The sequence below is a fragment of the Abramis brama genome (genome assembly GCF_963993115.1).
Source record: "Abramis brama genome assembly, chromosome: 14".
NCBI lineage: Eukaryota > Metazoa > Chordata > Actinopteri > Cypriniformes > Leuciscidae > Abramis > Abramis brama.
This window is the reverse complement of record NC_139976.1, coordinates 23,553,493-23,565,582: the sequence shown is the minus strand read 5'-3', so window position 1 is coordinate 23,565,582 and position 12,090 is coordinate 23,553,493. Positions and strand designations below refer to the sequence as shown.

Genomic DNA, 12,090 nt, shown 5'->3' with positions numbered 1-12,090 from the left:
CGATGAAAGGGCCCTCGCACCCGTGCCATCAACACTCGGTGGCTTTAGGAAGACAGAGCATGGTTGGGAAATGTACATTTAAGGAGGTATATATAGTAAGAGTATGTCAAAGTCAGTTACAAAATGTTTTGTATAATGGTGATAATGGCATGCTTCATGACTCAGCTAAGTGTTGCTAGCATGTTTAGTCTGTTTCTAGCATGCTTAGTACACAATAATTATGTGGTTAGTACTGCATTACTGTGTTAACCATGTCAGTTTCTGTTGCCAGTAGGTGGCGTTATGACTATAGCTGAATATGAGCATGGATATGTGTTCAGGACAGAACTCTTATCAAACGTGTGAAGTTTGGTGCAAATTGGAAATTGCCTTCTTGAGTAACAAAAAAGTCATGTTTCATTGAATTAGCATTCTTTAGCACTTAGCTAAGCATTGTTAGCATGTTTTAACATGTTTCTAGCATGTTTAGAACTCAATGGCATTTTTAACATGTTGCTAGAACGGCATCAACGTGTTAAACATGTCACTTCCTGTTGCCAGTAGGTGGCGCTATTACTATAAATGAACATTCTCATGTAGATGTATTCAGGCCATGACTCTTATCAAAAGTGTGAAGTTTGGGGCAGATTGGACATTCCATGCCTGAGTTACAGCAAATTCCTATTTAATTGCAATAATAGCATGCTTTAGCACTTAGCTAAGAGTTTGCTAGCATGTTTTAGCATGTTTCTAGTATGTTGTTAGCATGTTTAACACTTGCTGGCATCTTTTTTATATGTTATTAGGAGTCCATAACAGTGTTAAACATGTCACTTCCTGTTGCCAGCAGGTGGCGCTATGACTGTAACTGAATATAAGCATGGTCATGTGTTCAGGACAGAACGCTTATCAAAAGTGTGAAGTTTGGGGCAGATTGGACATTCCATGCCTGAGTTACAGCAAATTCATATTTAATTGCAGTAATATCATTCTTTAGCACTTAGCTAAGTGTTTGCTAGTATGTTTTAGCATGTCTCTAGTATGTTGGTAGGATGTTTAGCACCTACTGGCATTTTTTTATATGTTATTAGGAGTCAAGAACAGTGTTAAACGTCACTTCCTGTTGCCAGCAGGTGGCGCTATGACTATAACTAAATATGAGCATGTTCATGTGTTCAAGAGATAACTCTTATCAAACGTGTGAAGTTTGGGGTAGATTGTACATTGCCTTCTTGAGTAACAACAAAGTCCTGTTTCATTGAATTAGCATGCTTTAGCACTTAGCTAAGTATTGCTAGCATGTTTTAATATGTTTCTAGCATGTTTAGAACTCAATGGCATTTTTAACATGTTGCTAGAACGGCATCAACGTGTTAAACATGTCACTTCCTGTTGCCAGTAGGTGGCGCTATTACTATAACTGAATTTGAGCATAGACATGTGTTCAGGCCATGATTCTTATCAAACGTGTGAAGTTTGGGGCAGATTGGACATTCCATGCCTGGGTTACAGCAAATTCCTATTTAATTGCAGTGATAGCATGCTTTAGCACTTAGCTAAGTGTTTGCTAGCATGTTTCTAGTATGTTGCTAACCTGTTTAGCACTTGCTGGCTCTTTTTTATATGTTATTAGGAGACCACAACAGTGTTAAACATGTCACTTCCTGTTGACAGCAGGTGGCGCTATTACTATAACTGAATATTCTCATGTAGATGTGTTCAGGCCATGACTCTTATCAAACGTGTGAAGTTTGGGGCAGATTGGACATTCTATGCCTGTGTTACAGCAAATTCCTATTTAATTGCAGCAATAGCATGCTTTAGCACTTAGCTAAGTGTTTGCTAGCATGTTTTAGCATGTTTCTCGTATGTTGTTAGCATGTTTAGCACTTGCTGGCACTTTTTTTATATGTTTTTATATGTCCACAACAGTGTTTAACATGTCACTTCCTGTTGCCAGCAGGTGGCACTATGACTGTAACTGAATATGAGCATGGTCATGTGTTCAGGACAGAACGTTTATTAAAAGTGTGAAGTTTGGCGCAGATTGGACATTGCCTTCTTGAGTAACAACAACATCCTGTTTCATTGAATTAGCATGCTTTAGCACTTAGCTAAGTATTGCTAGCATGTTTTAACATGTTTCTAGCATGTTTAGAAGTAAATGGCATTTTTAACATGTTGCTAGAATGGCATCAACGTGTTAAACATGACACTTCCTGTTACCAGTAGGTGGCGCTATAACTATAACTGAATGTTCTCATGTAGATGTGTTCAGGACAGAACGCTTATCAAAAGTGTGAAGTTTGGGGCAGATTGGACATTCCATGCCTGAGTTACAGCAAATTCCTATTTAATTGCAATAATAGCATGCTTTAACACTTAGCTAAGTGTTTGCTAGCATGTTTTAGCATGCTTCTAGTATGTTGTTAGCATGTTTAGCACTTGCTGGCACTTTTTTATATGTTATTAGGAGTCCATAACAGTGTTAAACATGTCACTTCCTGTTGCCAGCAGGTGGCGCTATGACTGTAACTGAATATGAGCATGGCCATGTGTTCAGGACAGAACGCTTATCAAAAGTGTGAAGTTTGGGGCAGATTGGACATTCCATGCCTGAGTTACAGCAACTTCCTGTTTCATGGCGAAACATCGAAATTTGTCAGGCCGCCGAGGACCTGCCCTTTGACGAAAACTCAAGATCTTCGCAATTTAACGTCGCAAAGGCCTTAAGATTACACTCACCAAATTTGAAGATGATCAGATTAAAACTGTAGGAGGAGTTCGTTAAAGTACGAGGCCTGAAAATGGCAAAAACTGCACAAAAATCTGAGAGGAAGTTCAAAATGGCTGACTTCCTGTTGTGTTTAGGGCTATGCTCCAAGAGACTTTTTTGTAGGTATTAGGTCATTACATGTATGTACCGAATTTCGTGCACGTACGTGGAACGTTGCGGGAGGCGCACTCCGTTGAACTTTTATAGGTGGCGCTATCGAGCCATTTTGCCCCGTCCAATTCTGAAACCTATATCAGATGTAAATTTTCGCCAGTTCTGACGCGTGTGCAAAGTTTCGTGAGTTTTCGAGCATGTTTAGGCCCTCAAAAATGCAATTCAATGCGGAGAAGAATAATAATAATAATAATAATAAACAGAGCAATTCCAAGAGGGTCCTCACACCATCGGTGCTCGGGCCCTAATAAACAGAGCAATTCCAAGAGGGTCCTCACACCATCGGTGCTCAGGCCCTAATAATAAACAGAGCAATTCCAAGAGGGTCCTCACACCATCGGTGCTCGGGCCCTAATTAAAGCTGCAAGCAGCGATGAAAGGGCCCTCGCACTCGTGCCATCGTCACTCGGTGGCTTTAGGAAGACAGAGCATGGTTGGGCAATGTGCATTTAAGGAGGTATATATAGTAGTTGCTAGCATGATTAGTATGTTTCTAGCATGCTTAGTACACAATAGTTATGTGGTTAGTATTGCATTACTGTGTTAACCATGTCAGTTTCTGTTGCCAGTAGGTGGGGCTATGTCTATATCTGAATATCGCTATGTAGATGTGTTCAGTGCAGGACTTTTATCAAACATGTGAAGTTTGGGGCAGATTGGACATTGTATGCTTGAGTTACAACAACTTCCTTTAGCATTTCTGACATGTTTTATGATGTTTCTATCATATTACATATTAATTTTGGGGTAGATTGGACATTGCATGCCTGAGTTACAGAAAATTCCTATTTAATTGCAGTAATAGCATGCTTTAACACTTAGCTAAGTATTTGATAGCATGTTTCTAGTATGTTGCTAACATGTTTAACAGTTGGTGGCACTTTTTTATATGTTATTAGGAGTCCAGAACAGTGTTAAACGTCACTTCCTGTTGCCAGCAGGCGGCGCTATGACTATATCTGAATATGAGCATGGACTTGTGTTTAGGAGATAACTCTTATCAAACGTGTGAAGTTTGGGGTAGATTGGACATTGTGTGCTTAAGTTACAACAACTTCCTTTGGCATTTCTAACATGCTTTAGAACTTAGCTATGTGTTGCTAGCATGTTTCTTGCATGTTACATATTAAGTTTGGGGCAGATTGGACATTCCATGCCTGTGTTACAGGAAATTCCTATTTAATTGCAGCAATAGCATGCTTTAGCACTTAACTAAGTGTTTGCTAGCATGTTTTAGCATGTCTCTAGTATGTTGTTAGCATGTTGTTAACATGTTTAGCACTTGCTGGCACTTTTTTATATGTTATCAGGAGTCCACAACAGTGTTTCACATGTCACTTCCTGTTGCCAGCAGGTGGCATTATGACTGTAACTGAATATGAGCATGGTCATGTGTTCAGGACAGAACGCTTATCAAAAGTGTGAAGTTTGGCGCAGATTGGACATTGCTTTCTTGAGTAACAACAACATCCTGTTTCATTGAATTAGCATGCTTTAGCACTTAGCTAAGTATTGCTAGCATGTTTTAACATGTTTCTAGCATGTTTAGAAGTCAATGGCATTTTTAACCTGTTGCTAGAACGGCATCAACGTGTTAAACATGACACTTCCTGTTACCAGTAGGTGGCGCTATTACTATAACTGAATATTCTCATGTAGATATGTTCAGGCCATGACTCTTATCAAACGTGTGAAGTTTGGGGCAGATTGGACATTCCGTGCCTGAGTTACAGCAAATTCCTATTTAATTGCAGTAATAGCATGCTTTAGCACTTAGCTAAGTGTTTGCTAGCATGTTTTAGCATGTTTCTAGTATGTTGTTAGCATGTTTAGCACTTGCTGGCACTTTTTTATATGTTATCAGGAGTCCACAACAGTGTTTAACATGTCACGTCCTGTTGCCAGCAGGTGGCGCTATGACTGTAACTGAATATGAGCATGGTCATGTGTTCAGGACAGAACGCTTATCAAAAGTGTGAAGTTTGGCGCAGATTGGACATTGCCTTCTTGAGTAACATCAACATCCTGTTTCATTGAATTAGCATGCTTTAGCACTTAGCTAAGTATTGCTAGCATGTTTTAACATGTTTCTAGCATGTTTAGAAGTCAATGGCATTTTTAACCTGTTGCTAGAACGGCATCAACGTGTTAAACATGACACTTCCTGTTACCAGTAGGTGGCGCTATTACTATAACTGAACATTCTCATGTAGATATGTTCAGGCCATGACTCTTATCAAACGTGTGAAGTTTGGGGCAGATTGGACATTCCGTGCCTGAGTTACAGCAAATTCCTATTTAATTGCAGTAATAGCATGCTTTAGCACTTAGCTAAGTGTTTGCTAGCATGTTTTAGCATGTTTCTAGTATGTTGTTAGCATGTTTAGCACTTGCTGGCACTTTTTTATATGTTATCAGGAGTCCACAACAGTGTTTAACATGTCACTTCCTGTTGCCAGCAGGTGGCGCTATGACTGTAACTGAATTTGAGCATGGTCATGTGCTCAGGACAGAACGCTTATCAAAAGTGTGAAGTTTGGCGCAGATTGGACATTGCCTTCTTGAGTAACATCAACATCCTGTTTCATTGAATTAGCATGCTTTAGCACTTAGCTAAGTATTGCTAGCATGTTTTAACATGTTTCTAGCATGTTTAGAAGTCAATAGCATTTTTAACCTGTTGCTAGAACGGCATCAACGTGTTAAACATGACACTTCCTGTTACCAGTAGGTGGCGCTATTACTATAACTGAATTTGAGCATGGACATGTGTTCAGGCCATGATTCTTATCAAATGTGTGAAGTTTGGGGCAGATTGGACATTCCATGCCTGAGTTACAGCAAATTCCTATTTAATTGCAGTAATATCATTCTTTAGCACTTAGCTAAGTGTTTGCTAGTATGTTTTAGCATGTCTCTAGTATGTTGGTAGGATGTTTAGCACCTACTGGCATTTTTTTATATGTTATTAGGAGTCAAGAACAGCGTTAAATGTCACTTCCTGTTGCCAGCAGGTGGCGCTATGACTATAACTAAATATGAGCATGGACATGTGTTCAAGAGATAACTCTTATCAAACGTGTGAAGTTTGGGGTAGATTGTACATTGCCTTCTTGAGTAACAACAAAGTCCTGTTTCATTGAAATAGCATGCTTTAGCACTTAGCTAAGTATTGCTAGCATGTTTTAATATGTTTCTAGCATGTTTAGAACTCAATGGCATTTTTAACATGTTGCTAGAACGGCATCAACGTGTTAAACATGTCACTTCCTGTTGCCAGTAGGTGGCGCTATTACTATAACTGAATTTGAGCATAGACATGTGTTCAGGCCATGATTCTTATCAAACGTGTGAAGTTTGGGACAGATTGGACATTCCATGCCTGGGTTACAGCAAATTCCTATTTAATTGCAGTGATAGCATGCTTTAGCACTTAGCTAAGTGTTTGTTAGCATGTTTCTAGTATGTTGCTAACCTGTTTAGCACTTGCTGGCTCTTTTTTATATGTTATTAGGAGTTCACAACAGTGTTAAACATGCCACTTCCTGTTGCCAGCAGGCGGCACTATGACTGTAACTGAATATTCTCATGTAGATGTGTTCAGGCCATGACTCTTATCAAACGTGTGAAGTTTGGGGCAGATTGGACATTCCATGCCTGTGTTACAGCAAATTCCTATTTAATTGCAGCAATAGCATGCTTTAGCACTTAGCTAAGTGTTTGATAGCATGTTTTAGCATGTTTCTAGTATGTTGTTAGCATGTTTAGCACTTGCTGGCACTTTTTTTATGTTTTTATATGTCCACAACAGTGTTTAACATGTCACTTCCTGTTGCCAGCAGGTGGCACTATGACTGTAACTGAATATGAGCATGGTCATGTGTTCAGGACAGAACGTTTATTAAAAGTGTGAAGTTTGGCGCAGATTGGACATTGCCTTCTTGAGTAACAACAACATCCTGTTTCATTGAATTAGCATGCTTTAGCACTTAGCTAAGTATTGCTAGCATGTTTTAACATGTTTCTAGCATGTTTAGAAGTCAATGGCATTTTTAACATGTTGCTAGAATGGCATCAACGTGTTAAACATGACACTTCCTGTTACCAGTAGGTGGCGCTATTACTATAACTGAATATTCTCATGTAGATGTGTTCAGGACAGAACGCTTATCAGAAGTGTGAAGTTTGGGGCAGATTGGACATTCCATGCCTGAGTTACAGCAAATTCCTATTTAATTGCAATAATAGCATGCTTTAGCACTTAGCTAAGAGTTTGCTAGCATGTTTTAGCATGCTTCTAGTATGTTGTTAGCATATTTAGCACTTGCTGGCACTTTTTTATATGTTATTAGGAGTCCATAACAGTGTTAAACATGTCACTTCCTGTTGCCAGCAGGTGGCGCTATGACTATAACTGAATATAAGCATGGTCATGTGTTCAGGACAGAACTCTTATCAAACGTGTGAAGTTTGGGGCAGATTAGACATTCCATGCCTGAGTTACAGCAAATTCCTATTTAATTGCAATAATAGCATGCTTTAGCACTTAGCTAAGAGTTTGCTAGCATGTTTTAGCATGCTTCTAGTATGTTGTTAGCATGTTTAGCACTTGCTGGCACTTTTTTATATGTTATTAGGAGTCCATAACAGTGTTAAACATGTCACTTCCTGTTGCCAGCAGGTGGCGCTATGACTATAACTGAATATAAGCATGGTCATGTGTTCAGGACAGAACTCTTATCAAACGTGTGAAGTTTGGGGCAGATTGGACATTCCATGCCTGAGTTACAGCAACTTCCTGTTTCATGGCGAAACATCGAAATTTGTCAGGCCGCCGAGGACCCGCCCTTCGACGAAAACTCAAGATCTTCGCAATTTAACGTCGCAAAGGCCTTAAGATTACACTCACCAAATTTGAAGATGATCAGATTAAAACTGTAGGAGGAGTTCGTTAAAGTACGAGGCCTGAAAATGGCAAAAACTGCACAAAAATCTGAGAGGAAGTTCAAAATGGCTGACTTCCTGTTGTGTTTAGGGCTATGCTCCAAGAGACTTTTTTGTAGGTATTAGGTCATTACATGTATGTACCGAATTTCGTGCACGTACGTGGAACGTTGCGGGAGGCGCACTCCGTTGAACTTTTATAGGTGGCGCTATCGAGCCATTTTGCCCCGTCCAATTCTGAAACCTTTATCAGATGTAAATTTTCGCCAGTTCTGACGCGTGTGCAAAGTTTTGTGAGTTTTCGAGCATGTTTAGGCCCTCAAAAATGCAATTAAATGCGGAGAAGAATAATAATAATAATAATTAAAGCTGCAAGCAGCGATGAAAGGGCCCTCGCACCCATGCCATCAACACTCGGTGGCTTTAGGAAGACAGAGCATGGTTGGGAAATGTACATTTAAGGAGGTATATATAGTAAGAGTATGTCAAAGTCAGTTACAAAATGTTTTGTATAATGGTGATAATAGCATGCTTCATGACTCAGCTAAGTGTTGCTAGCATGTTTAGTCTGTTTCTAGCATGCTTAGTACACAATAATTATGTGGTTAGTACTGCATTACTGTGTTAACCATGTCAGTTTCTGTTGCCAGTAGGTGGCGTTATGACTATAACTGAATATGACCATGGATGTGTGTTCAGGACAGAACTCTTATCAAACGTGTGAAGTTTGGTGCAAATTGGACATTGCCTTCTTGAGTAACAACAAAGTCATGTTTCATTGAATTAGCATTCTTTAGCACTTAGCTAAGCATTGTTAGCATGTTTTAACATGTTTCTAGCATGTTTAGAACTCAATGGCATTTTTAACATGTTGCTAGAACGGCATCAAAGTGTTAAACATGTCACTTCCTGTTGCCAGTAGGTGGCGCTATTACTATAACTGAATTTGAGCATAGACATGTGTTCAGGCCATGATTCTTATCAAATGTGTGAAGTTTGGGGCAGATTGGACATTCCATGCCTGAGTTACAGCAAATTCCTATTTAATTGCAATAATAGCATGCTTTAGCACTTAGCTAAGAGTTTGCTAGCATGTTTTAGCATGTTTGTAGTATGTTGTTAGCATGTTTAGCACTTGCTGGCACTTTTTTATATGTTATTAGGAGTCCATAACAGTGTTAAACATGTCACTTCCTGTTGCCAGCAGGTGGCGCTATGACTGTAACTGAATATAAGCATGGTCATGTGTTCAGGACAGAACGCTTATCAAAAGTGTGAAGTTTGGGGCAGATTGGACATTCCATGCCTGAGTTACAGCAAATTCATATTTAATTGCAGTAATATCATTCTTTAGCACTTAGCTAAGTGTTTGCTAGTATGTTTTAGCATGTCTCTAGTATGTTGGTAGGATGTTTAGCACCTACTGGCATTTTTTTATATGTTATTAGGAGTCAAGAACAGTGTTAAACGTCAATTCCTGTTGCCAGCAGGTGGCGCTATGACTATAACTAAATATGAGAATGGACATGTGTTCAAGAGATAACTCTTATCAAACGTGTGAAGTTTGGGGTAGATTGTACATTGCCTTCTTGAGTAACAACAAAGTCCTGTTTCATTGAATTAGCATGCTTTAGCACTTAGCTAAGTATTGCTAGCATGTTTTAACATGTTTCTAGCATGTATAGAACTCAATGGCATTTTTAACATGTTGCTAGAACGGCATCAAAGTGTTAAACATGTCACTTCCTGTTGCCAGTAGGTGGCGCTATTACTATAACTGAATTTGAGCATAGACATGTGTTCAGGCCATGATTCTTATCAAACATGTGAAGTTTGGGGCAGATTGGACATTCCATGCCTGAGTTACAGCAAATTCCTATTTAATTGCAGTAATAGCATGCTTTAGCACTTAGCTAAGTGTTTGCTAGCATGTTTCTAGTATGTTGCTAACCTGTTTAGCACTTGCTGGCTCTTTTTTATATGTTATTAGGAGACCACAAGAGTGTTAAACATGTCACTTCCTGTTGAAAGCAGGTGGCGCTATTACTATAACTGAATATTCTCATGTAGATGTGTTCAGGCCATGACTCTTATCAAACGTGTGAAGTTTGGGGCAGATTGGACATTCCATGCCTGTGTTACAGCAAATTCCTATTTAATTGCAGCAATAGCATGCTTTAGCACTTAGCTAAGTGTTTGCTAGCATGTTTTAGCATGTTTCTAGTATGTTGTTAGCATGTTTAGCACTTGCTGGCTCTTTTTTATATGTTTTTATATGTCCACAACAGTGTTTAACATGTCACTTCCTGTTGCCAGCAGGTGGCGCTATGACTGTAACTGAATATGAGCATGGTCATGTGTTTAGGACAGAACGTTTATTAAAAGTGTGAAGTTTGGGGCAGATTGGACATTCCATGCCTGAGTTACAGCAACTTCCTGTTTCATGGCGAAACATCGAAATTTGTCAGGCCGCCGAGGACCCGCACTTCGACGAAAACTCAAGATCTTCGCAATTTAACGTCGCAAAGGCCTGAAGATTACACTCACCAAATTTGAAGATGATCAGATTAAAACTGTAGGAGGAGTTCGTTAAAGTACGAGGCCTGAAAATGGCAAAAACTGCACAAAAATCTGAGAGGAAGTTCAAAATGGCTGACTTCCTGTTGTGTTTAGGGCTACGCTCCAAGAGACTTTTTTGTAGGTATTAGGTAATTACATGTATGTACCGAATTTCGTGCACGTACGTGGAACGATGCGGGAGGCGCACTCCGTTGAACTTTTATAGGTGGCGCTATCAAGCCATTTTGCCCCGTCCAATTCTGAAACCTATATCAGATGTAAATTTTCGCCAGTTCTGACGTGTGTGCAAAGTTTCGTGAGTTTTCGAGCATGTTTAGGCCCTCAAAAATGCAATTCAATGCGGAGAAGAATAATAATAATAATAATAATAAACAGAGCAATTCCAAGAGGGTCCTCACACCATCGGTGCTCGGGCCCTAATAATAATAAACAGAGCAATTCCAAGAGGGTCCTCACACCATCGGTGCTCGGGCCCTAATAATAATAATAATAATCCTAACGAAAACAATAGGGCCTTCGCCCTTTCAGGGCTTGGGCCCTAATAATCCTAACGAAAACAATAGGGCCTTCGCCCTTTCAGGGCTTGGGCCCTAATAAATAATCCTACCGGAAACAATAGGGCCTTCGCCCTTTCAGGGCTTGGGCCCTAATAATAATAAATAATCCTACCGAAAACAATAGGGCCTTCGCCCTTTCAGGGCTTGGGCCCTAATAATAATAATCCTAACGAAAACAATAGGGCCTTCGCCCTTTCAGGGCTTGGGCCCTAATAATCCTACCGAAAACAATAGGGCCTTCGCCCTTTCAGGGCTTGGGCCCTAATAATCCTACCGAAAACAATAGGGCCTTCGTCCTTTCAGGGCTTGGGCCCTAATAATCCTTACGAAAACAATAGGGCCTTCGCCCTTTCAGGGCTTGGGCCCTAATAATAATAATAATAATAATAATAAATATAGCTGCGAGCAGCGATTACGGGCCCAAGCCGGTGGCACCGCAACCCCGATGCCTTTAGTTACCTAAAGGCACCGGGGTGGCGGTGCCGCCGGCTTTGGCCCTTCATCGCTGCTCGCAGCTATATTTATATATATATATCTATATATATTGTCACGGGTGAGAAATCACACAACAAGGTAGCTCAGTGCAATGGCCCCGGAGGGTGGATTTTATTAAAACTTGAAGTGAAGGTGATGGGGGGAAAAGGTGCTCGGCGTGATCGTGTCTGGTGTTTCTAAGGTGTCCTCGTGTCCGTGAAGGGGTGTCCAGGCGTGCGTGCTGAGGCCGTCGGTCACTCGCTTCCTTCTGCGTACAAAGAGAGAGAACGTTAGTACCAGAGCGATCTGCATGAGACGTGAGTCTGCCTGAGTGAGAGCGGCGGTGGCTTCTTAAGCTCTGTGTTGACGAGCGGCAGCTGGTACCGATCAGCCTGTGATGAGGAAGTGCAGGTACAGCGTGTTGGTTGCCAGGGCGACGCTGATGAGCCCAAAGACACTCGTCACAATAAATATATATATATATATATATATATATATATAGATATCTTTAATGTATTTTTATCATGTTGAAAAAGTTTGGTGTGAATAAAATAAACCACTTAGGAGGAGTAACTAAAAACTCAGAGTCTGACATATCCAAAAAAT

At 40.2% G+C, this 12,090-nt stretch overlaps 1 pseudogene across 1 annotated transcript in view; it reads left to right on the top strand.

The window, feature by feature from the left end:
* The window catches only part of LOC311096537 (baculoviral IAP repeat-containing protein 2-like), a 53,771-nt pseudogene that overhangs the window by 34,364 nt on the left and 7,317 nt on the right, over positions 1-12,090 (top strand). The gene's annotated exons all lie outside the window — the stretch shown is intronic.